Below are 25,151 nucleotides of genomic sequence, written 5' to 3' on the forward strand. Positions count from 1 at the left end.
ATTGATACTTCTTCTCACATCCATCCCCAATAAAATATCACCATTTTTATAAAAGGAAAGAAAAGTAGCTCTGCTCAGGTTTAAGATCTGGGCCAAGTTCTTTGATTTGGACAAGCTGCCCTTTGGCTTTTAAGAAGGCTCCTCTGAGACCTGAGATTGATATTGAGTTACTACTTTTAACTACCTTAACTACCACATGGTGGACCTATGAGTAGGCCATGGGCTGACCTCCACAGAAAGAGGATCTTTAATGCAAATGAAAACAGCCAAGGAGAAGAGAATAAGTATTTCATATACTACATATATACATATAAACATATATATATATGATATTTTGTATATTCTAATATAAGTATGATAATATACCACCTACTATGTGCCAGGCAAGGGCTAAGTACTTTTACAAATATTACAAGTGTGAGAGGCAGGGGCCTATTATTTCCATTTGAGTCAACTGAGTCAAATCAAGGATAATTGGGTTGTTCAGAGTCACAGAGCTTTTTCAATGTCTTAGGCTAAATGTGAAGTGTGCTTTTCTTAACTTCAGTCCCAGTGTTCTATCCAGTGGACCACCTAATTATCTAACAGCTTAGAAATGTATCAGTGTTCTATTTTCATATTTAGCCAAGATGACACAGAGATTTAATACGTGACTCCTTCCTTCAGTTAAATTGGACAAGTTAAAAAGGAAGATAGTTCGTAAATGCAAGGATATAAGACCTGAAGCAGAAACTGTAGAGGTATGGATGGTACCAAGATATCGCATACACAGAGGTGGGTGTGTGATTTGTGTAGATATCAGATCTGGTGGGATGTAAGAAATTGGTCTTTGAATTGGTTCTGAGCCCCCACCTAACATAAAATTTCTAGAAAAAGCTGAGGAATGAAACTTTGTGAGGAATTGTGTCACTGGGAAGGTGTTTAATGGAAGAAGCAAGTGTCAAAATAGAAGTCGGCTTATGTTCCTGAAGATAACGTTGCCACTTATGTGTTTTTTGCCTATATAGAATTTTAAACGTGTAGGCTACTGTATGTTAAAAGCAGACCTAGGAACCGGATGCATCTTTCTCCATACGGAAGACATGTTCGAAGGTCCAACTTAGAAGCTGGATTGTTGGGAATACCTTATCTTTTACTATGATCCCCAAATACATGAGGAAGCTCCCTGTTAAGAAATGTTCTTGGCAATAGAGGGAATAAAATCCCTGATTGGCAATGGGAGTAGGAGAGAAAACACCAATGCAAGAAACTAAAATCTGGGCATAAAGTGCCATCAAACCGATTTTAAATAGTTTTAAACATCATACGATGGGTGATAGCTAAGTAAGGGTTTAACATTGGTCTGACATGACTGGTGTGGTGTTAAAGAAGAAAATTATAAAGACTTTTCATTTGTTTGATTCTTTACAGGATGTGGATCAAAGACATCTAGCTACAGAAAATAATATGTTCCTGCTAGGGGCAACTGATGACAAGTGCATGGAACCTGCCTACTTTTACTTTGATTCAAGTTAGAGCTAGCTGTTTCTGTACAATCACAATAGGGAAAAGATAGTCTCATATAATGTTGCAAAATCGACGGAACAAAATCTGGCTCTCTGAGAAACCTTCAGAATATGAATCTTCCATTAACAAATAAACAGAAATTGCATAGGTGTGCGGCGCTCACTTTTTTGGGGGTGGGTGGGGAAATGGGGAAAGATCCTACTGAATAAATATTGGAAAATAAGGACGAAGTTGGTTATTTATCAACTCATGTATTTCTCTTTTAATCATGTCTGTCTTCCATGTGAGGATCCTATTCACCTCTTTTGGATGGGGAGGAGAAAAAGGAATACTTTTTTTTTTTTTCCAGTAGGAGGGGTCTTAAAGGGAAGCTGATAATATATATTAACTGCATTCCATCTCGCCATTTATTTGGGTTCTTTTTCCTTTGTTCTTATTCCATGACTTCAGTAAATGGTGATTTTAACTAGACACTACTTGCATATTATATCAGAACACTGGCTTATCAAGCTGTTGCTCTGTTTGTTTGCTTTTTTTTTCTTTTTCTGTATGTCACTGAAATGAAACACTTGTACACTCCCATAGGGAAGCATCTGATTCTTGGGTTGGCATGCTATGGCATTATTGGTCAATTTGTATTTTAGGTGAGGTGTAATAGAAAACGATAATAGCATTCAAATCGTTTGTTCCTTTTTTTTTTTTTTTTTTTTTTTTTTTTTACGGTCTATTACCCAACTCCTGGGAGAGGAAGAGGAAGAGACATAAGCAATCAGGCAGGCATTAAAAGGCTACCATTAGGTAGAGATCAGCAGAATTCATATAAAATGTAACATTTTGATCTTATGACAGAATTTTCTTATTTTGGTTGGGCTGCTGGGCAACATAGTCTTAGGTTACTAAGATTACTAATAAAATGAACATGACATCTATCCCGTCCTCCTCATTTTACAAACAAGGGAAGAAGGCCCAGAAAAGTAAAATGATTTGCTTAAAATCTCGGGAAGCATATGGTAAATGCGGGATGTAAAATTGTGTTCTGACTCCAAATTCAATTCTTGTTCTGCTATTATGTTTGTCAAGCAAGGACCAAATGTTGCTATGGTTTGTAGACAGAAATCAGAAACCATCTGTATGGCTGTTTTTGTTTGTTTGTTTCCTTTTCCTTTTTGTTTTTCGTGAATGAGGGCATATAGTCACTGAGATCTAGACATTGCCTTTATAGATGTCTAAACTGGTTGAGACTGGTGGTGTAGACATATTCTCCGTGTTACTAGAGATCGAGACTGGTGGGTTTCAGGAAGAACTCATGAAAGACTGGATTTGGATGCCCAAAGAATTCTCTCATATGGAAACAGAATTAGGGAGTTATTAATACCATCTCCTTTTTCCAGCCTTCAATTCCTTGAGAGCAGGGGTGTTTTCCTCTTCTTTTCTGTGCATCTACAATGTATGATTGATTCAGAGTTTACCTAACAAAACTGGATGCTACTTTTGATATAAGAGACAAAACTAAACGCCTGTGGAACCAAAGAGAGGTCCATTTACACTCGCTTCACGCTTGACCAAGGAGCCTCCTTCACTTCCGGAAAGACTGACAGGGAAAGGAGGAATAAGCGTCCTTAAGTGAAGAGAAATAAATTTTCATAAGTTAAGAGAATTATCTGATATCTGGCATGGAATCTGGTTATAGGTGCAAAATGAGCTCTCCAAAGAGCTGCACTTTGAAGAATGGCCACTAAGAATTCCTCCCCAATAAGCCTCACACCTTCTCTGACTTTCAGAACCACGGTCAGTTCTCAAGGCTAGACTTTCCACTTGAGTGTATTTTTCACTGCCTTTTCATCCCTTTTATATCTTTTGGATAGATTAAAACAAACAAACAAACAAAACAACAACAACAAAGGCCACCAGAGGACCGGCAGTGATTTTTTTGTGTGTAGACGAAACGTGAGAGAGAGAAAAGAATCTGTGGACAAATCAGAGCGAAAATAATTCAAGATCCTTCTGAGTTTTCGCTGGTTTCCCCAGCTGCCGCCGCCCCGGTTCCCTAATCTTCAGCATGCTGTTGTCATAGAACTTTTCAAGAACGGAAAGAAGAAACTTTAATTGTAAGGAGGCATCTTTGAGAAAATAAATAAATAAATCGCAAGGAAAATGCCGTGGCTTTCGATTTTTTTCCCCCGTCGTTTTGCACTCCCTCACCCCCAAAGAGGGACCCTTTTCCTAAGGGTTTGGCGGGGTGGGGGTGGGGGCTGGGAACTAAGTCTCATGGAAAATTCTGAAGGTGCAGAAACTTGAAGGAAGTCCATCTAAAGACAAGGTGGAAGGAATGTCAAGGTGACTTAAAGTGACTTTGACCTTGGTCAGGCAGCAGCAGAGTGGCGCAGCGGAAGCGTGCTGGGCCCATAACCCAGAGGTCGATGGATCGAAACCATCCTCTGCTATAAGCTTTCTTCTTCTATTGTGAAAATGCCCAGGGGCATGGCATTTCTCTCTCTGAAATCTGCGCTATCTAATTTGTGAACTTGACTTGTTGTACTGGGTATCCAAAAACCCTCCTAGGTGTCTTTGCTGCGTTTTACTGAACCCATTCCATAGGAGCAGCAAAAAGCAGTGACTTCTCAACACTGCATTCTTGCCTTTGAGGGGAATTAAGTGGATACTTGATCTTTACAAACCTCCCTCTAGGCGGGCTTTGTGTGTCTCCACCTACTCACAGCTTAGAGACCAAAGCAGTAAAATCCTCTTGACACTTCTCGTTGATGTAGAAGAGGCAGAGCAATGCCTTCATAAATAGATTTTGAATCCATCATCTCTTTATCTAGAAAGAGGCTGCATTTTTCAACATAGGTGCTCCGCAATTGTGGTTGCTCCTTTTGTTGATCAGGGTCCCCAAGTCTTGCAAACTCGCTTGCCTTTACAATATTAGTGTTGTTGTTGTTGTTGTTTCCATTATTTTTCTTTTCCTGCTCACTTCACTCTGCTCCAATTCATATCAATCTTCCTGGGTTTAACTGAAACTATCCTCTTCGTTATTATTTACAACATGAATGTTCTATCACAGATTGAGTTGGGGAATTGCATTTCTGATTTTCCTTTGCTACGAATGAGGAAATAAACACAGACACAAGAGATAGTGGCACCATGGGCTGATTGTTGTCCTTTGTACTCAGAGGTCCAGAATGACAGCCCTATGTTAAAGTCAAGGTCCAGGGTGTCCAACTGGTTGATCAGGAAAATGCTAGCTGGAAGGTTATACCATTAATCAGGCACAGATAGTGCATACGATAAAAAATTGAATTCGAGATACTTCTCAATTTGCACATCTCAGGTTTCTTTTGAGCTACTACCATTGTGCTTCTCTCAGAACACAGCACCTTCTTTGCTGCAAGTCTGCCACGCTGGGCAGTTCTTTGCAGTGCTTCACATGTTACACGGTCTATATCCCAAAGTTCTTCAAGGAGTCCTTGAGTGCCTGTGAAACATTTCTTCTGACCAGATGGTGGGGATGAGAGACCCTCCTCACGTGAAGATCCACAAATAATTCGTAGTTCACTAAGTGGAGAGAGAGAGTTCCTTGGTCAAGCATTTTTCATATACACTCAATTCCAGTTAAGCAGCCAATTTAAAGGTTTGTTATCACTAGGCAAAAAGATAACAAGAAGCAGTCAAAGAATATCTATGCATTCCGCAAAGTACAGAAGGAAAGAATCCTATCTTACATTTCCAGGATCAGGTTTACTAAGCCTACACATGTATTAGTAGGGGAGAGAGAATATTGTATGTGTCCTCAGGCAAAGCTGAAACTGTGGGTCATGGAGTCACCTAATTGAATGTGGGGGTTACAAGATTATGGGTTGGTATCTGAAAGCATTGGATTTGCATACCCATGTTAAATACACACACACACACACACACACACACACACACACACACACACACACACACACGATCTTGTAAAAACTTCTTGGTGAAAAAGGATCAAGAGTGGAAAATTTTCTAGAAGCCCGGCTCTAAGAAATACATCATTGGGCACTCTTCATTATGTAAGCATTTTTTTTTTTAAATAGTGGAGGAAATATAAATGTCCCTGTGTCTTGCAACTATTCTTTGCTACAGTATGTTCTGTGGAGATGGCCCATATGCTTGGCATATAGTCAGCACTTAATAAATGCTGGGTCTGATGCAATTATTGTTGCCACATTTTAAAAGTCAGCAGAATGAAAGCTTTGCTTTTGCATTTCCAAATCTGTCATTGATACTTCTTCTCACATCCATCCCCAATAAAATATCACCATTTTTATAAAAGGAAAGAAAAGTAGCTCTGCTCAGGTTTAAGATCTGGGCCAAGTTCTTTGATTTGGACAAGCTGCCCTTTGGCTTTTAAGAAGGCTCCTCTGAGACCTGAGATTGATATTGAGTTACTACTTTTAACTACCTTAACTACCACATGGTGGACCTATGAGTAGGCCATGGGCTGACCTCCACAGAAAGAGGATCTTTAATGCAAATGAAAACAGCCAAGGAGAAGAGAATAAGTATTTCATATACTACATATATACATATAAACATATATATATATGATATTTTGTATATTCTAATATAAGTATGATAATATACCACCTACTATGTGCCAGGCAAGGGCTAAGTACTTTTACAAATATTACAAGTGTGAGAGGCAGGGGCCTATTATTTCCATTTGAGTCAACTGAGTCAAATCAAGGATAATTGGGTTGTTCAGAGTCACAGAGCTTTTTCAATGTCTTAGGCTAAATGTGAAGTGTGCTTTTCTTAACTTCAGTCCCAGTGTTCTATCCAGTGGACCACCTAATTATCTAACAGCTTAGAAATGTATCAGTGTTCTATTTTCATATTTAGCCAAGATGACACAGAGATTTAATACGTGACTCCTTCCTTCAGTTAAATTGGACAAGTTAAAAAGGAAGATAGTTCGTAAATGCAAGGATATAAGACCTGAAGCAGAAACTGTAGAGGTATGGATGGTACCAAGATATCGCATACACAGAGGTGGGTGTGTGATTTGTGTAGATATCAGATCTGGTGGGATGTAAGAAATTGGTCTTTGAATTGGTTCTGAGCCCCCACCTAACATAAAATTTCTAGAAAAAGCTGAGGAATGAAACTTTGTGAGGAATTGTGTCACTGGGAAGGTGTTTAATGGAAGAAGCAAGTGTCAAAATAGAAGTCGGCTTATGTTCCTGAAGATAACGTTGCCACTTATGTGTTTTTTGCCTATATAGAATTTTAAACGTGTAGGCTACTGTATGTTAAAAGCAGACCTAGGAACCGGATGCATCTTTCTCCATACGGAAGACATGTTCGAAGGTCCAACTTAGAAGCTGGATTGTTGGGAATACCTTATCTTTTACTATGATCCCCAAATACATGAGGAAGCTCCCTGTTAAGAAATGTTCTTGGCAATAGAGGGAATAAAATCCCTGATTGGCAATGGGAGTAGGAGAGAAAACACCAATGCAAGAAACTAAAATCTGGGCATAAAGTGCCATCAAACCGATTTTAAATAGTTTTAAACATCATACGATGGGTGATAGCTAAGTAAGGGTTTAACATTGGTCTGACATGACTGGTGTGGTGTTAAAGAAGAAAATTATAAAGACTTTTCATTTGTTTGATTCTTTACAGGATGTGGATCAAAGACATCTAGCTACAGAAAATAATATGTTCCTGCTAGGGGCAACTGATGACAAGTGCATGGAACCTGCCTACTTTTACTTTGATTCAAGTTAGAGCTAGCTGTTTCTGTACAATCACAATAGGGAAAAGATAGTCTCATATAATGTTGCAAAATCGACGGAACAAAATCTGGCTCTCTGAGAAACCTTCAGAATATGAATCTTCCATTAACAAATAAACAGAAATTGCATAGGTGTGCGGCGCTCACTTTTTTGGGGGTGGGTGGGGAAATGGGGAAAGATCCTACTGAATAAATATTGGAAAATAAGGACGAAGTTGGTTATTTATCAACTCATGTATTTCTCTTTTAATCATGTCTGTCTTCCATGTGAGGATCCTATTCACCTCTTTTGGATGGGGAGGAGAAAAAGGAATACTTTTTTTTTTTTTCCAGTAGGAGGGGTCTTAAAGGGAAGCTGATAATATATATTAACTGCATTCCATCTCGCCATTTATTTGGGTTCTTTTTCCTTTGTTCTTATTCCATGACTTCAGTAAATGGTGATTTTAACTAGACACTACTTGCATATTATATCAGAACACTGGCTTATCAAGCTGTTGCTCTGTTTGTTTGCTTTTTTTTTCTTTTTCTGTATGTCACTGAAATGAAACACTTGTACACTCCCATAGGGAAGCATCTGATTCTTGGGTTGGCATGCTATGGCATTATTGGTCAATTTGTATTTTAGGTGAGGTGTAATAGAAAACGATAATAGCATTCAAATCGTTTGTTCCTTTTTTTTTTTTTTTTTTTTTTTTTTTTTTTTTTTTTTTACGGTCTATTACCCAACTCCTGGGAGAGGAAGAGGAAGAGACATAAGCAATCAGGCAGGCATTAAAAGGCTACCATTAGGTAGAGATCAGCAGAATTCATATAAAATGTAACATTTTGATCTTATGACAGAATTTTCTTATTTTGGTTGGGCTGCTGGGCAACATAGTCTTAGGTTACTAAGATTACTAATAAAATGAACATGACATCTATCCCGTCCTCCTCATTTTACAAACAAGGGAAGAAGGCCCAGAAAAGTAAAATGATTTGCTTAAAATCTCGGGAAGCATATGGTAAATGCGGGATGTAAAATTGTGTTCTGACTCCAAATTCAATTCTTGTTCTGCTATTATGTTTGTCAAGCAAGGACCAAATGTTGCTATGGTTTGTAGACAGAAATCAGAAACCATCTGTATGGCTGTTTTTGTTTGTTTGTTTCCTTTTCCTTTTTGTTTTTCGTGAATGAGGGCATATAGTCACTGAGATCTAGACATTGCCTTTATAGATGTCTAAACTGGTTGAGACTGGTGGTGTAGACATATTCTCCGTGTTACGAGAGATCGAGACTGGTGGGTTTCAGGAAGAACTCATGAAAGACTGGATTTGGATGCCCAAAGAATTCTCTCATATGGAAACAGAATTAGGGAGTTATTAATACCATCTCCTTTTTCCAGCCTTCAATTCCTTGAGAGCAGGGGTGTTTTCCTCTTCTTTTCTGTGCATCTACAATGTATGATTGATTCAGAGTTTACCTAACAAAACTGGATGCTACTTTTGGTATAAGAGACAAAACTAAACGCCTGTGGAACCAAAGAGAGGTCCATTTACACTCGCTTCACGCTTGACCAAGGAGCCTCCTTCACTTCCGGAAAGACTGACAGGGAAAGGAGGAATAAGCGTCCTTAAGTGAAGAGAAATAAATTTTCATAAGTTAAGAGAATTATCTGATATCTGGCATGGAATCTGGTTATAGGTGCAAAATGAGCTCTCCAAAGAGCTGCACTTTGAAGAATGGCCACTAAGAATTCCTCCCCAATAAGCCTCACACCTTCTCTGACTTTCAGAACCACGGTCAGTTCTCAAGGCTAGACTTTCCACTTGAGTGTATTTTTCACTGCCTTTTCATCCCTTTTATATCTTTTGGATAGATTAAAACAAACAAACAAACAAAACAACAACAACAAAGGCCACCAGAGGACCGGCAGTGATTTTTTTGTGTGTAGACGAAACGTGAGAGAGAGAAAAGAATCTGTGGACAAATCAGAGCGAAAATAATTCAAGATCCTTCTGAGTTTTCGCTGGTTTCCCCAGCTGCCGCCGCCCCGGTTCCCTAATCTTCAGCATGCTGCTGTCATAGAACTTTTCAAGAACGGAAAGAAGAAACTTTAATTGTAAGGAGGCATCTTTGAGAAAATAAATAAATAAATCGCAAGGAAAATGCCGTGGCTTTCGATTTTTTTCCCCCGTCGTTTTGCACTCCCTCACCCCCAAAGAGGGACCCTTTTCCTAAGGGTTTGGCGGGGTGGGGGTGGGGGTTGGGAACTAAGTCTCATGGAAAATTCTGAAGGTGCAGAAACTTGAAGGAAGTCCATCTAAAGACAAGGTGGAAGGAATGTCAAGGTGACTTAAAGTGACTTTGACCTTGGTCAGGCAGCAGCAGAGTGGCGCAGCGGAAGCGTGCTGGGCCCATAACCCAGAGGTCGATGGATCGAAACCATCCTCTGCTATAAGCTTTCTTCTTCTATTGTGAAAATGCCCAGGGGCATGGCATTTCTCTCTCTGAAATCTGCGCTATCTAATTTGTGAACTTGACTTGTTGTACTGGGTATCCAAAAACCCTCCTAGGTGTCTTTGCTGCGTTTTACTGAACCCATTCCATAGGAGCAGCAAAAAGCAGTGACTTCTCAACACTGCATTCTTGCCTTTGAGGGGAATTAAGTGGATACTTGATCTTTACAAACCTCCCTCTAGGCGGGCTTTGTGTGTCTCCACCTACTCACAGCTTAGAGACCAAAGCAGTAAAATCCTCTTGACACTTCTCGTTGATGTAGAAGAGGCAGAGCAATGCCTTCATAAATAGATTTTGAATCCATCATCTCTTTATCTAGAAAGAGGCTGCATTTTTCAACATAGGTGCTCCGCAATTGTGGTTGCTCCTTTTGTTGATCAGGGTCCCCAAGTCTTGCAAACTCGCTTGCCTTTACAATATTAGTGTTGTTGTTGTTGTTGTTTCCATTATTTTTCTTTTCCTGCTCACTTCACTCTGCTCCAATTCATATCAATCTTCCTGGGTTTAACTGAAACTATCCTCTTCGTTATTATTTACAACATGAATGTTCTATCACAGATTGAGTTGGGGAATTGCATTTCTGATTTTCCTTTGCTACGAATGAGGAAATAAACACAGACACAAGAGATAGTGGCACCATGGGCTGATTGTTGTCCTTTGTACTCAGAGGTCCAGAATGACAGCCCTATGTTAAAGTCAAGGTCCAGGGTGTCCAACTGGTTGATCAGGAAAATGCTAGCTGGAAGGTTATACCATTAATCAGGCACAGATAGTGCATACGATAAAAAATTGAATTCGAGATACTTCTCAATTTGCACATCTCAGGTTTCTTTTGAGCTACTACCATTGTGCTTCTCTCAGAACACAGCACCTTCTTTGCTGCAAGTCTGCCACGCTGGGCAGTTCTTTGCAGTGCCTCACATGTTACACGGTCTATATCCCAAAGTTCTTCAAGGAGTCCTTGAGTGCCTGTGAAACATTTCTTCTGACCAGATGGTGGGGATGAGAGACCCTCCTCACGTGAAGATCCACAAATAATTCGTAGTTCACTAAGTGGAGAGAGAGAGTTCCTTGGTCAAGCATTTTTCATATACACTCAATTCCAGTTAAGCAGCCAATTTAAAGGTTTGTTATCACTAGGCAAAAAGATAACAAGAAGCAGTCAAAGAATATCTATGCATTCCGCAAAGTACAGAAGGAAAGAATCCTATCTTACATTTCCAGGATCAGGTTTACTAAGCCTACACATGTATTAGTAGGGGAGAGAGAATATTGTATGTGTCCTCAGGCAAAGCTGAAACTGTGGGTCATGGAGTCACCTAATTGAATGTGGGGGTTACAAGATTATGGGTTGGTATCTGAAAGCATTGGATTTGCATACCCATGTTAAATACACACACACACACACACACACACACACACACACACACACACACACACACGATCTTGTAAAAACTTCTTGGTGAAAAAGGATCAAGAGTGGAAAATTTTCTAGAAGCCCGGCTCTAAGAAATACATCATTGGGCACTCTTCATTATGTAAGCATTTTTTTTTTTAAATAGTGGAGGAAATATAAATGTCCCTGTGTCTTGCAACTATTCTTTGCTACAGTATGTTCTGTGGAGATGGCCCATATGCTTGGCATATAGTCAGCACTTAATAAATGCTGGGTCTGATGCAATTATTGTTGCCACATTTTAAAAGTCAGCAGAATGAAAGCTTTGCTTTTGCATTTCCAAATCTGTCATTGATACTTCTTCTCACATCCATCCCCAATAAAATATCACCATTTTTATAAAAGGAAAGAAAAGTAGCTCTGCTCAGGTTTAAGATCTGGGCCAAGTTCTTTGATTTGGACAAGCTGCCCTTTGGCTTTTAAGAAGGCTCCTCTGAGACCTGAGATTGATATTGAGTTACTACTTTTAACTACCTTAACTACCACATGGTGGACCTATGAGTAGGCCATGGGCTGACCTCCACAGAAAGAGGATCTTTAATGCAAATGAAAACAGCCAAGGAGAAGAGAATAAGTATTTCATATACTACATATATACATATAAACATATATATATATGATATTTTGTATATTCTAATATAAGTATGATAATATACCACCTACTATGTGCCAGGCAAGGGCTAAGTACTTTTACAAATATTACAAGTGTGAGAGGCAGGGGCCTATTATTTCCATTTGAGTCAACTGAGTCAAATCAAGGATAATTGGGTTGTTCAGAGTCACAGAGCTTTTTCAATGTCTTAGGCTAAATGTGAAGTGTGCTTTTCTTAACTTCAGTCCCAGTGTTCTATCCAGTGGACCACCTAATTATCTAACAGCTTAGAAATGTATCAGTGTTCTATTTTCATATTTAGCCAAGATGACACAGAGATTTAATACGTGACTCCTTCCTTCAGTTAAATTGGACAAGTTAAAAAGGAAGATAGTTCGTAAATGCAAGGATATAAGACCTGAAGCAGAAACTGTAGAGGTATGGATGGTACCAAGATATCGCATACACAGAGGTGGGTGTGTGATTTGTGTAGATATCAGATCTGGTGGGATGTAAGAAATTGGTCTTTGAATTGGTTCTGAGCCCCCACCTAACATAAAATTTCTAGAAAAAGCTGAGGAATGAAACTTTGTGAGGAATTGTGTCACTGGGAAGGTGTTTAATGGAAGAAGCAAGTGTCAAAATAGAAGTCGGCTTATGTTCCTGAAGATAACGTTGCCACTTATGTGTTTTTTGCCTATATAGAATTTTAAACGTGTAGGCTACTGTATGTTAAAAGCAGACCTAGGAACCGGATGCATCTTTCTCCATACGGAAGACATGTTCGAAGGTCCAACTTAGAAGCTGGATTGTTGGGAATACCTTATCTTTTACTATGATCCCCAAATACATGAGGAAGCTCCCTGTTAAGAAATGTTCTTGGCAATAGAGGGAATAAAATCCCTGATTGGCAATGGGAGTAGGAGAGAAAACACCAATGCAAGAAACTAAAATCTGGGCATAAAGTGCCATCAAACCGATTTTAAATAGTTTTAAACATCATACGATGGGTGATAGCTAAGTAAGGGTTTAACATTGGTCTGACATGACTTGTGTGGTGTTAAAGAAGAAAATTATAAAGACTTTTCATTTGTTTGATTCTTTACAGGATGTGGATCAAAGACATCTAGCTACAGAAAATAATATGTTCCTGCTAGGGGCAACTGATGACAAGTGCATGGAACCTGCCTACTTTTACTTTGATTCAAGTTAGAGCTAGCTGTTTCTGTACAATCACAATAGGGAAAAGATAGTCTCATATAATGTTGCAAAATCGACGGAACAAAATCTGGCTCTCTGAGAAACCTTCAGAATATGAATCTTCCATTAACAAATAAACAGAAATTGCATAGGTGTGCGGCTCTCACTTTTTTGGGGGTGGGTGGGGAAATGGGGAAAGATCCTACTGAATAAATATTGGAAAATAAGGACGAAGTTGGTTATTTATCAACTCATGTATTTCTCTTTTAATCATGTCTGTCTTCCATGTGAGGATCCTATTCACCTCTTTTGGATGGGGAGGAGAAAAAGGAATACTTTTTTTTTTTTCCAGTAGGAGGGGTCTTAAAGGGAAGCTGATAATATATATTAACTGCATTCCATCTCGCCATTTATTTGGGTTCTTTTTCCTTTGTTCTTATTCCATGACTTCAGTAAATGGTGATTTTAACTAGACACTACTTGCATATTATATCAGAACACTGGCTTATCAAGCTGTTGCTCTGTTTGTTTGCTTTTTTTTTCTTTTTCTGTATGTCACTGAAATGAAACACTTGTACACTCCCATAGGGAAGCATCTGATTCTTGGGTTGGCATGCTATGGCATTATTGGTCAATTTGTATTTTAGGTGAGGTGTAATAGAAAACGATAATAGCATTCAAATCGTTTGTTCCTTTTTTTTTTTTTTTTTTTTTTTTTTTTACGGTCTATTACCCAACTCCTGGGAGAGGAAGAGGAAGAGACATAAGCAATCAGGCAGGCATTAAAAGGCTACCATTAGGTAGAGATCAGCAGAATTCATATAAAATGTAACATTTTGATCTTATGACAGAATTTTCTTATTTTGGTTGGGCTGCTGGGCAACATAGTCTTAGGTTACTAAGATTACTAATAAAATGAACATGACATCTATCCCGTCCTCCTCATTTTACAAACAAGGGAAGAAGGCCCAGAAAAGTAAAATGATTTGCTTAAAATCTCGGGAAGCATATGGTAAATGCGGGATGTAAAATTGTGTTCTGACTCCAAATTCAATTCTTGTTCTGCTATTATGTTTGTCAAGCAAGGACCAAATGTTGCTATGGTTTGTAGACAGAAATCAGAAACCATCTGTATGGCTGTTTTTGTTTGTTTGTTTCCTTTTCCTTTTTGTTTTTCGTGAATGAGGGCATATAGTCACTGAGATCTAGACATTGCCTTTATAGATGTCTAAACTGGTTGAGACTGGTGGTGTAGACATATTCTCCGTGTTACGAGAGATCGAGACTGGTGGGTTTCAGGAAGAACTCATGAAAGACTGGATTTGGATGCCCAAAGAATTCTCTCATATGGAAACAGAATTAGGGAGTTATTAATACCATCTCCTTTTTCCAGCCTTCAATTCCTTGAGAGCAGGGGTGTTTTCCTCTTCTTTTCTGTGCATCTACAATGTATGATTGATTCAGAGTTTACCTAACAAAACTGGATGCTACTTTTGGTATAAGAGACAAAACTAAACGCCTGTGGAACCAAAGAGAGGTCCATTTACACTCGCTTCACGCTTGACCAAGGAGCCTCCTTCACTTCCGGAAAGACTGACAGGGAAAGGAGGAATAAGCGTCCTTAAGTGAAGAGAAATAAATTTTCATAATTTAAGAGAATTATCTGATATCTGGCATGGAATCTGGTTATAGGTGCAAAATGAGCTCTCCAAAGAGCTGCACTTTGAAGAATGGCCACTAAGAATTCCTCCCCAATAAGCCTCACACCTTCTCTGACTTTCAGAACCACGGTCAGTTCTCAAGGCTAGACTTTCCACTTGAGTGTATTTTTCACTGCCTTTTCATCCCTTTTATATCTTTTGGATAGATTAAAACAAACAAACAAACAAAACAACAACAACAAAGGCCACCAGAGGACCGGCAGTGATTTTTTTGTGTGTAGACGAAACGTGAGAGAGAGAAAAGAATCTGTGGACAAATCAGAGCGAAAATAATTCAAGATCCTTCTGAGTTTTCGCTGGTTTCCCCAGCTGCCGCCGCCCCGGTTCCCTAATCTTCAGCATGCTGCTGTCATAGAACTTTTCAAGAACGGAAAGAAGAAACTTTAATTGTAAGGAGGCATCTTTGAGAAAATAAATAAATAAATCGCAAGGAAAATGCCGTGGCTTTCGATTTTTTTCCCCCGTCGTTTTGCACTCCCTCACCCCCAAAGAGGGACCCTTTTCCTAAGGGTTTGGCGGGGTGGGGGTGGGGGTTGGGAACTAAGTCTCATGGAAAATTCTGAAGGTGCAGAAACTTGAAGGAAGTCCATCTAAAGACAAGGTGGAAGGAATGTCAAGGTGACTTAAAGTGACTTTGACCTTGGTCAGGCAGCAGCAGAGTGGCGCAGCGGAAGCGTGCTGGGCCCATAACCCAGAGGTCGATGGATCGAAACCATCCTCTGCTATAAGCTTTCTTCTTCTATTGTGAAAATGCCCAGGGGCATGGCATTTCTCTCTCTGAAATCTGCGCTATCTAATTTGTGAACTTGACTTGTTGTACTGGGTATCCAAAAACCCTCCTAGGTGTCTTTGCTGCGTTTTACTGAACCCATTCCATAGGAGCAGCAAAAAGCAGTGACTTCTCAACACTGCATTCTTGCCTTTGAGGGGAATTAAGTGGATACTTGATCTTTACAAACCTCCCTCTAGGCGGGCTTTGTGTGTCTCCACCTACTCACAGCTTAGAGACCAAAGCAGTAAAATCCTCTTGACACTTCTCGTTGATGTAGAAGAGGCAGAGCAATGCCTTCATAAATAGATTTTGAATCCATCATCTCTTTATCTAGAAAGAGGCTGCATTTTTCAACATAGGTGCTCCGCAATTGTGGTTGCTCCTTTTGTTGATCAGGGTCCCCAAGTCTTGCAAACTCGCTTGCCTTTACAATATTAGTGTTGTTGTTGTTGTTGTTTCCATTATTTTTCTTTTCCTGCTCACTTCACTCTGCTCCAATTCATATCAATCTTCCTGGGTTTAACTGAAACTATCCTCTTCGTTATTATTTACAACATGAATGTTCTATCACAGATTGAGTTGGGGAATTGCATTTCTGATTTTCCTTTGCTACGAATGAGGAAATAAACACAGACACAAGAGATAGTGGCACCATGGGCTGATTGTTGTCCTTTGTACTCAGAGGTCCAGAATGACAGCCCTATGTTAAAGTCAAGGTCCAGGGTGTCCAACTGGTTGATCAGGAAAATGCTAGCTGGAAGGTTATACCATTAATCAGGCACAGATAGTGCATACGATAAAAAATTGAATTCGAGATACTTCTCAATTTGCACATCTCAGGTTTCTTTTGAGCTACTACCATTGTGCTTCTCTCAGAACACAGCACCTTCTTTGCTGCAAGTCTGCCACGCTGGGCAGTTCTTTGCAGTGCCTCACATGTTACACGGTCTATATCCCAAAGTTCTTCAAGGAGTCCTTGAGTGCCTGTGAAACATTTCTTCTGACCAGATGGTGGGGATGAGAGACCCTCCTCACGTGAAGATCCACAAATAATTCGTAGTTCACTAAGTGGAGAGAGAGAGTTCCTTGGTCAAGCATTTTTCATATACACTCAATTCCAGTTAAGCAGCCAATTTAAAGGTTTGTTATCACTAGGCAAAAAGATAACAAGAAGCAGTCAAAGAATATCTATGCATTCCGCAAAGTACAGAAGGAAAGAATCCTATCTTACATTTCCAGGATCAGGTTTACTAAGCCTACACATGTATTAGTAGGGGAGAGAGAATATTGTATGTGTCCTCAGGCAAAGCTGAAACTGTGGGTCATGGAGTCACCTAATTGAATGTGGGGGTTACAAGATTATGGGTTGGTATCTGAAAGCATTGGATTTGCATACCCATGTTAAATACACACACACACACACACACACACACACACACACACACACACACACACACGATCTTGTAAAAACTTCTTGGTGAAAAAGGATCAAGAGTGGAAAATTTTCTAGAAGCCCGGCTCTAAGAAATACATCATTGGGCACTCTTCATTATGTAAGCATTTTTTTTTTAAATAGTGGAGGAAATATAAATGTCCCTGTGCCTTGCAACTATTCTTTGCTACAGTATGTTCTGTGGAGATGGCCCATATGCTTGGCATATAGTCAGCACTTAATAAATGCTGGGTCTGATGCAATTATTGTTGCCACATTTTAAAAGTCAGCAGAATGAAAACTTTGCTTTTGCATTTCCAAATCTGTCATTGATACTTCTTCTCACATCCATCCCCAATAAAATATCACCATTTTTATAAAAGGAAAGAAAAGTAGCTCTGCTCAGGTTTAAGATCTGGGCCAAGTTCTTTGATTTGGACAAGCTGCCCTTTGGCTTTTAAGAAGGCTCCTCTGAGACCTGAGATTGATATTGAGTTACTACTTTTAACTACCTTAACTACCACATGGTGGACCTATGAGTAGGCCATGGGCTGACCTCCACAGAAAGAGGATCTTTAATGCAAATGAAAACAGCCAAGGAGAAGAGAATAAGTATTTCATATACTACATATATACATATAAACATATATATATATGATATTTTGTATATTCTAATATAAGTATGATAATATACCACCTACTATGTGCCAGGCAAGGGCTAAGTACTTTTACAAATATTACAAGTGTGAGAGGCAGGGGCCTATTATTTCCATTTGAGTCAACTGAGTCAAATCAAGGATAATTGGGTTGTTCAGAGTCACAGAGCTTTTTCAATGTCTTAGGCTAAATGTGAAGTGTGCTTTTCTTAACTTCAGTCCCAGTGTTCTATCCAGTGGACCACCTAATTATCTAACAGCTTAGAAATGTATCAGTGTTCTATTTTCATATTTAGCCAAGATGACACAGAGATTTAATACGTGACTCCTTCCTTCAGTTAAATTGGACAAGTTAAAAAGGAAGATAGTTCGTAAATGCAAGGATATAAGACCTGAAGCAGAAACTGTAGAGGTATGGATGGTACCAAGATATCGCATACACAGAGGTGGGTGTGTGATTTGTGTAGATATCAGATCTGGTGGGATGTAAGAAATTGGTCTTTGAATTGGTTCTGAGCCCCCACCTAACATAAAATTTCTAGAAAAAGCTGAGGAATGAAACTTTGTGAGGAATTGTGTCACTGGGAAGGTGTTTAATGGAAGAAGCAAGTGTCAAAATAGAAGTCGGCTTATGTTCCTGAAGATAACGTTGCCACTTATGTGTTTTTTGCCTATATAGAATTTTAAACGTGTAGGCTACTGTATGTTAAAAGCAGACCTAGGAACCGGATGCATCTTTCTCCATACGGAAGACATGTTCGAAGGTCCAACTTAGAAGCTGGATTGTTGGGAATACCTTATCTTTTACTATGATCCCCAAATACATGAGGAAGCTCCCTGTTAAGAAATGTTCTTGGCAATAGAGGGAATAAAATCCCTGATTGGCAATGGGAGTAGGAGAGAAAACACCAATGCAAGAAACTAAAATCTGGGCATAAAGTGCCATCAAACCGATTTTAAATAGTTTTAAACATCATACGATGGGTGATAGCTAAGTAAGGGTTTAACATTGGTCTGACATGACTTGTGTGGTGTTAAAGAAGAAAATTATAAAGACTTTTCATTTGTTTGATTCTTTACAGGATGTGGATCAAAGACATCTAGCTACAGAAAATAATATGTTCCTGCTAGGGGCAACTGATGACAAGTGCATGGAACCTGCCTACTTTTACTTTGATTCAAGTTAGAGCTAGCTGTTTCTGTACAATCACAATAGGGAAAAGATAGTCTCATATAATGTTGCAAAATCGACGGAACAAAATCTGGCTCTCTGAGAAACCTTCAGAATATGAATCTTCCATTAACAAATAAACAGAAATTGCATAGGTGTGCGGCTCTCACTTTTTTGGGGGTGGGTGGGGAAATGGGGAAAGATCCTACTGAATAAATATTGGAAAATAAGGACGAAGTTGGTTATTTATCAACTCATGTATTTCTCTTTTAATCATGTCTGTCTTCCATGTGAGGATCCTATTCACCTCTTTTGGATGGGGAGGAGAAAAAGGAATACTTTTTTTTTTTTCCAGTAGGAGGGGTCTTAAAGGGAAGCTGATAATATATATTAACTGCATTCCATCTCGCCATTTATTTGGGTTCTTTTTCCTTTGTTCTTATTCCATGACTTCAGTAAATGGTGATTTTAACTAGACACTACTTGCATATTATATCAGAACACTGGCTTATCAAGCTGTTGCTCTGTTTGTTTGCTTTTTTTTTCTTTTTCTGTATGTCACTGAAATGAAACACTTGTACACTCCCATAGGGAAGCATCTGATTCTTGGGTTGGCATGCTATGGCATTATTGGTCAATTTGTATTTTAGGTGAGGTGTAATAGAAAACGATAATAGCATTCAAATCGTTTGTTCCTTTTTTTTTTTTTTTTTTTTTTTTTTTTACGGTCTATTACCCAACTCCTGGGAGAGGAAGAGGAAGAGACATAAGCAATCAGGCAGGCATTAAAAGGCTACCATTAGGTAGAGATCAGCAGAATTCATATAAAATGTAACATTTTGATCTTATGACAGAATTTTCTTATTTTGGTTGGGCTGCTGGGCAACATAGTCTTAGGTTACTAAGATTACTAATAAAATGAACATGACATCTATCCCGTCCTCCTCATTTTACAAACAAGGGAAGAAGGCCCAGAAAAGTAAAATGATTTGCTTAAAATCTCGGGAAGCATATGGTAAATGCGGGATGTAAAATTGTGTTCTGACTCCAAATTCAATTCTTGTTCTGCTATTATGTTTGTCAAGCAAGGACCAAATGTTGCTATGGTTTGTAGACAGAAATCAGAAACCATCTGTATGGCTGTTTTTGTTTGTTTGTTTCCTTTTCCTTTTTGTTTTTCGTGAATGAGGGCATATAGTCACTGAGATCTAGACATTGCCTTTATAGATGTCTAAACTGGTTGAGACTGGTGGTGTAGACATATTCTCCGTGTTACTAGAGATCGAGACTGGTGGGTTTCAGGAAGAACTCATGAAAGACTGGATTTGGATGCCCAAAGAATTCTCTCATATGGAAACAGAATTAGGGAGTTATTAATACCATCTCCTTTTTCCAGCCTTCAATTCCTTGAGAGCAGGGGTGTTTTCCTCTTCTTTTCTGTGCATCTACAATGTATGATTGATTCAGAGTTTACCTAACAAAACTGGATGCTACTTTTGATATAAGAGACAAAACTAAACGCCTGTGGAACCAAAGAGAGGTCCATTTACACTCGCTTCACGCTTGACCAAGGAGCCTCCTTCACTTCCGGAAAGACTGACAGGGAAAGGAGGAATAAGCGTCCTTAAGTGAAGAGAAATAAATTTTCATAAGTTAAGAGAATTATCTGATATCTGGCATGGAATCTGGTTATAGGTGCAAAATGAGCTCTCCAAAGAGCTGCACTTTGAAGAATGGCCACTAAGAATTCCTCCCCAATAAGCCTCACACCTTCTCTGACTTTCAGAACCACGGTCAGTTCTCAAGGCTAGACTTTCCACTTGAGTGTATTTTTCACTGCCTTTTCATCCCTTTTATATCTTTTGGATAGATTAAAACAAACAAACAAACAAAACAACAACAACAAAGGCCACCAGAGGACCGGCAGTGATTTTTTTGTGTGTAGACGAAACGTGAGAGAGAGAAAAGAATCTGTGGACAAATCAGAGCGAAAATAATTCAAGATCCTTCTGAGTTTTCGCTGGTTTCCCCAGCTGCCGCCGCCCCGGTTCCCTAATCTTCAGCATGCTGCTGTCATAGAACTTTTCAAGAACGGAAAGAAGAAACTTTAATTGTAAGGAGGCATCTTTGAGAAAATAAATAAATAAATCGCAAGGAAAATGCCGTGGCTTTCGATTTTTTTCCCCCGTCGTTTTGCACTCCCTCACCCCCAAAGAGGGACCCTTTTCCTAAGGGTTTGGCGGGGTGGGGGTGGGGGTTGGGAACTAAGTCTCATGGAAAATTCTGAAGGTGCAGAAACTTGAAGGAAGTCCATCTAAAGACAAGGTGGAAGGAATGTCAAGGTGACTTAAAGTGACTTTGACCTTGGTCGGGCAGCAGCAGAGTGGCGCAGCGGAAGCGTGCTGGGCCCATAACCCAGAGGTCGATGGATCGAAACCATCCTCTGCTATAAGCTTTCTTCTTCTATTGTGAAAATGCCCAGGGGCATGGCATTTCTCTCTCTGAAATCTGCGCTATCTAATTTGTGAACTTGACTTGTTGTACTGGGTACCCAAAAACCCTCCTAGGTGTCTTTGCTGCGTTTTACTGAACCCATTCCATAGGAGCAGCAAAAAGCAGTGACTTCTCAACACTGCATTCTTGCCTTTGAGGGGAATTAAGTGGATACTTGATCTTTACAAACCTCCCTCTAGGCGGGCTTTGTGTGTCTCCACCTACTCACAGCTTAGAGACCAAAGCAGTAAAATCCTCTTGACACTTCTCGTTGATGTAGAAGAGGCAGAGCAATGCCTTCATAAATAGATTTTGAATCCATCATCTCTTTATCTAGAAAGAGGCTGCATTTTTCAACATAGGTGCTCCGCAATTGTGGTTGCTCCTTTTGTTGATCAGGGTCCCCAAGTCTTGCAAACTCGCTTGCCTTTACAATATTAGTGTTGTTGTTGTTGTTGTTTCCATTATTTTTCTTTTCCTGCTCACTTCACTCTGCTCCAATTCATATCAATCTTCCTGGGTTTAACTGAAACTATCCTCTTCGTTATTATTTACAACATGAATGTTCTATCACAGATTGAGTTGGGGAATTGCATTTCTGATCTTCCTTTGCTACGAATGAGGAAATAAACACAGACACAAGAGATAGTGGCACCATGGGCTGATTGTTGTCCTTTGTACTCAGAGGTCCAGAATGACAGCCCTATGTTAAAGTCAAGGTCCAGGGTGTCCAACTGGTTGATCAGGAAAATGCTAGCTGGAAAGTTATACCATTTTTCAGGCACAGATAGTGCATACGATAAAAAATTGAATTCGAGATACTTCTCAATTTGCACATCTCAGGTTTCTTTTGAGCTACTACCATTGTGCTTCTCTCAGAACACAGCACCTTCTTTGCTGCAAGTCGTGTGCCACGCTGGGCAGTTCTTTGCAGTGCCTCACATGTTACACGGTCTATATCCCAAAGTTCCCTCTCGTGAAGGTCCACAAATAGTTCTTAGTTCACTAAGTGGAGAGAGAGTTCACTTGGTCAAGCATTTTTCATATACACTCAATTCCAGTTAAGCAGCCAATTAAATCTTTTTGTTATCAATATTCAAAAAGTTAACAGGAAACAGTTAAAGATTATCTGTGTATTCTCCAAAGTACAGAAGGAATATTTCCCGTATCAGGTTTACTAAACTTACACATGTATTAGTCTGGGAGAGAGATTATTGCGTGTGTTCTTAAGGCAAAGCTTAAACTGTGGGTCATGGAGTCACATTATTGAATCTGAGGGTTACAAGATTATGATTTGTTATCTGAAAGGAATGGATTTGCATACCTATTTTAAATACCTACTCACACACAGTCTTGTAAAAAATTCTTTTTGAAAGGGTTTAACAGTGGAAAAAGTTTAAGAAGCCCTACTCTAAGAAATACTTCATCATTGGCCACTTTTCATTATTTAAGCATTTTTTTTTAAGTGGAGGAAATGTAAATGTTCCTATGAGTTACAGCTATATTTTTGTACAGGATCTTCTGTAAAGATGGCCCATATCTTCATATTTGCATATATGTCTCCATTTTTGGGGAAACCTTAGACATAAAATATATTTGTTTTATTTTTGACGTTCTCCCGGTTTGGTTCTTGAGTAGTGGCAAAATGACCTAGAGAGTACAGTCATTGCTACAAGTCTTCCAGAAATATATATTCCAAGAATACTGAGTTATAGCTCAGCATATAGTACTGAGTACAATACTATAATACAACTGCTCCAATCGATGAGACAGACTTATTTAAGGGGGAACTTCAACTAAGGTCTTACTGACTGCAGTTCAGCTTTGAGGAAGACCAAGTTCAAAGTCAAAGGATTCTGTTCCAACAAAAATGGAGCAAAGAGTCAGACAAATAAAATATCTGAGCAGAGTAGTAGTAGAAGCAGCCGGGAATTAAGGAAAAAGAAAATAGCAGAGGGCAGCAGATGCAATTTGTCACAGAGCAAAAACTATTGCCGAAACCCGGGATTGAACCAGGGACCTTTAGATCTTCAGTCTAACGCTCTCCCAACTGAGCTATTTCGGCTTGCTTACAGGCCTTTTCTTATACTATTCTCCTCTAAAGACACCAATTTTTTTATCTTTTCAAATCTAATAGTTTCTACAGGGGAAATTGTTGATTCGAATTATTGATTCCGAATCAATTCTGGTTACACCGAATTTGCCAAGCCTTCACTCCAATTCTATTTGAGCGTTATAGGAAAGCTTCTGCTATGTGAGAGAAGCACCATGAAATTTCACTGATTGCGTTGAACTAGACCTATTATTTCATCAATATACAGAATACTACTGAACTAAATTCCACTTGCAACGCAATCAAGTGAAGACCTCACCTTCTGTTCCCGGTAGAGCTTTTGAGAGCCCTTCAGAACTAAGTACTATGTTCATCCTAACCTATAGAAGAATAAGGGAGAGCAGAGTAAAGAATCCAAAAAGAAAAGGTTTCAAAAAGGAAATAGAAGACAGAGATCTCTAGTGTCAAATGCTGCGAAAGGATAATATATTCGCTATAAAACGTCCTTCCAACAGCCTGTGATAAACTATCCCATCTCCTATATATGGAATTGAGGAGAAAATGAGGTCAAGCTTGGAAAGCCTATGTAAGAAATACTGCTCTTGAAAGTCTCTTAATAGAGTACTCAAGATGTTCTCTTGGGGATGATGCAGCTTAGTTAACGTTCTGTGTGACAATCCAAATCTAGAAATATCTCAAAAAGCTAGATCTAAAGGCAAATCTTATTCCCGTAGGTATGTTATCTCTTAGTGTACATCACAACCAACCACAACCTCATACTGTGCGATGTTTCCCCATATCTTTCCAGAAATTCTCGCGAGGAGCTCTACGGAAGAAGTGGGAGCTCTTTCTTGGAAAGACTTAAGAATATTGATCTACACAATGATTAGCCACAATAGCAAAGGAGCATTGATCAAGAATACTTCCCACCTTCTGGTAAAGATAGGGAGAAACTCAAGGTAGAGAATGACATTTTTAAATATATGGGAATGTATTTTTCTTGGCTATGCACATCTGTGTAAAAGTTTTGCAAGGAGGTGGTCAGAAGAAAAAAGATTGTTAAATTAAAAAATTAAATTTTAAAAAGAAAAAATTAATGGATATATTTATCTGTTTACGTGCTATATTTCTCACTCCTCCAGTAGAATGGATCAGTCTTGAGAGCAGGGATTGTTTTGGTTTGGGCATGGTCTTCCTACAGTCCTGGATTACGAGATCTAGATAAATCTTTATTGGATAGGATTGGGATGGATTGGTCGGATTGAATAGGATTGAATGGAACTGATCTGCAGGGTGACCTCCATAAATAACACCTGGATCAATCACTTGAGCAAGAGATGAAGTGAAACCAGAAGGGGGATGATTATGAGGACCAATTGGAAGGGGATCTGTAATTGCCTTCTTAGCCCAAGGGAAAAAGAAAAGTCCGGAGTGATTCCAAAAAGTCTTGCTTTCATTTCCCTGAAGACTTCGAGTACCTCCGGAGAGACATTTTCCCCATCAATCTCTCCCCTTCCCCCCGGGCAAATGTCCCTCCAAGCTACGGATTTCCTAGAGAAAAGACGTTTTCACTCTACACAAGGGAAACGTGGCCCTGTGACGGTTCTCTGGAAAATGGAATAGTGAACTCGCCTTCTATGGGAATCCTATTTAAAGATACAAAAGAGTAATGGATTAATTCGTTTAGAAAACAAGCTGCGCGTGATATAGAGATTAGACTGCGACGACAAAGCAGTACAGATTTCTGAAACACTTTTGACGAAGTTAAGTTCTAAAATTTTTACCATTGCCGAAACCCGGGATCGAACCAGGGACCTTTAGAT

General features: G+C 39.3%; 6 non-coding genes across 6 annotated transcripts in view; 4 read left to right on the forward strand and 2 right to left on the reverse strand.

The window, feature by feature from the left end:
* Positions 1 to 3,878: 3,878 nt before the first annotated feature.
* Positions 3,879 to 3,950, forward strand: TRNAM-CAU (transfer RNA methionine (anticodon CAU)). Its single transcript has one exon. It is a non-coding gene; the product is annotated as a tRNA-Met (tRNA).
* Positions 3,951 to 9,648: 5,698 nt separating this feature from the next.
* Positions 9,649 to 9,720, forward strand: TRNAM-CAU (transfer RNA methionine (anticodon CAU)). Its single transcript has one exon. It is a non-coding gene; the product is annotated as a tRNA-Met (tRNA).
* Positions 9,721 to 15,404: 5,684 nt separating this feature from the next.
* On the forward strand, positions 15,405 to 15,476 carry TRNAM-CAU (transfer RNA methionine (anticodon CAU)). The gene has a single exon. It is a non-coding gene; the product is annotated as a tRNA-Met (tRNA).
* Positions 15,477 to 21,159: 5,683 nt separating this feature from the next.
* On the forward strand, positions 21,160 to 21,231 carry TRNAM-CAU (transfer RNA methionine (anticodon CAU)). Its single transcript has one exon. It is a non-coding gene; the product is annotated as a tRNA-Met (tRNA).
* A 2,036-nt stretch (positions 21,232 to 23,267) lies between these two features.
* On the reverse strand, positions 23,268 to 23,340 carry TRNAF-GAA (transfer RNA phenylalanine (anticodon GAA)). The gene has a single exon. It is a non-coding gene; the product is annotated as a tRNA-Phe (tRNA).
* A 1,775-nt stretch (positions 23,341 to 25,115) lies between these two features.
* Positions 25,116 to 25,151, reverse strand: part of TRNAF-GAA (transfer RNA phenylalanine (anticodon GAA)) — a 73-nt gene continuing 37 nt past the window's right edge. Inside the window, exon 1 of the tRNA in view lies at positions 25,116 to 25,151. This exon is cut by the window's right edge and continues 37 nt beyond it. This is a non-coding gene — a tRNA (tRNA-Phe).

This window comes from Sminthopsis crassicaudata, chromosome 1, assembly GCF_048593235.1.
Source record: "Sminthopsis crassicaudata isolate SCR6 chromosome 1, ASM4859323v1, whole genome shotgun sequence".
NCBI classification, from domain to species: domain Eukaryota; kingdom Metazoa; phylum Chordata; class Mammalia; order Dasyuromorphia; family Dasyuridae; genus Sminthopsis; species Sminthopsis crassicaudata.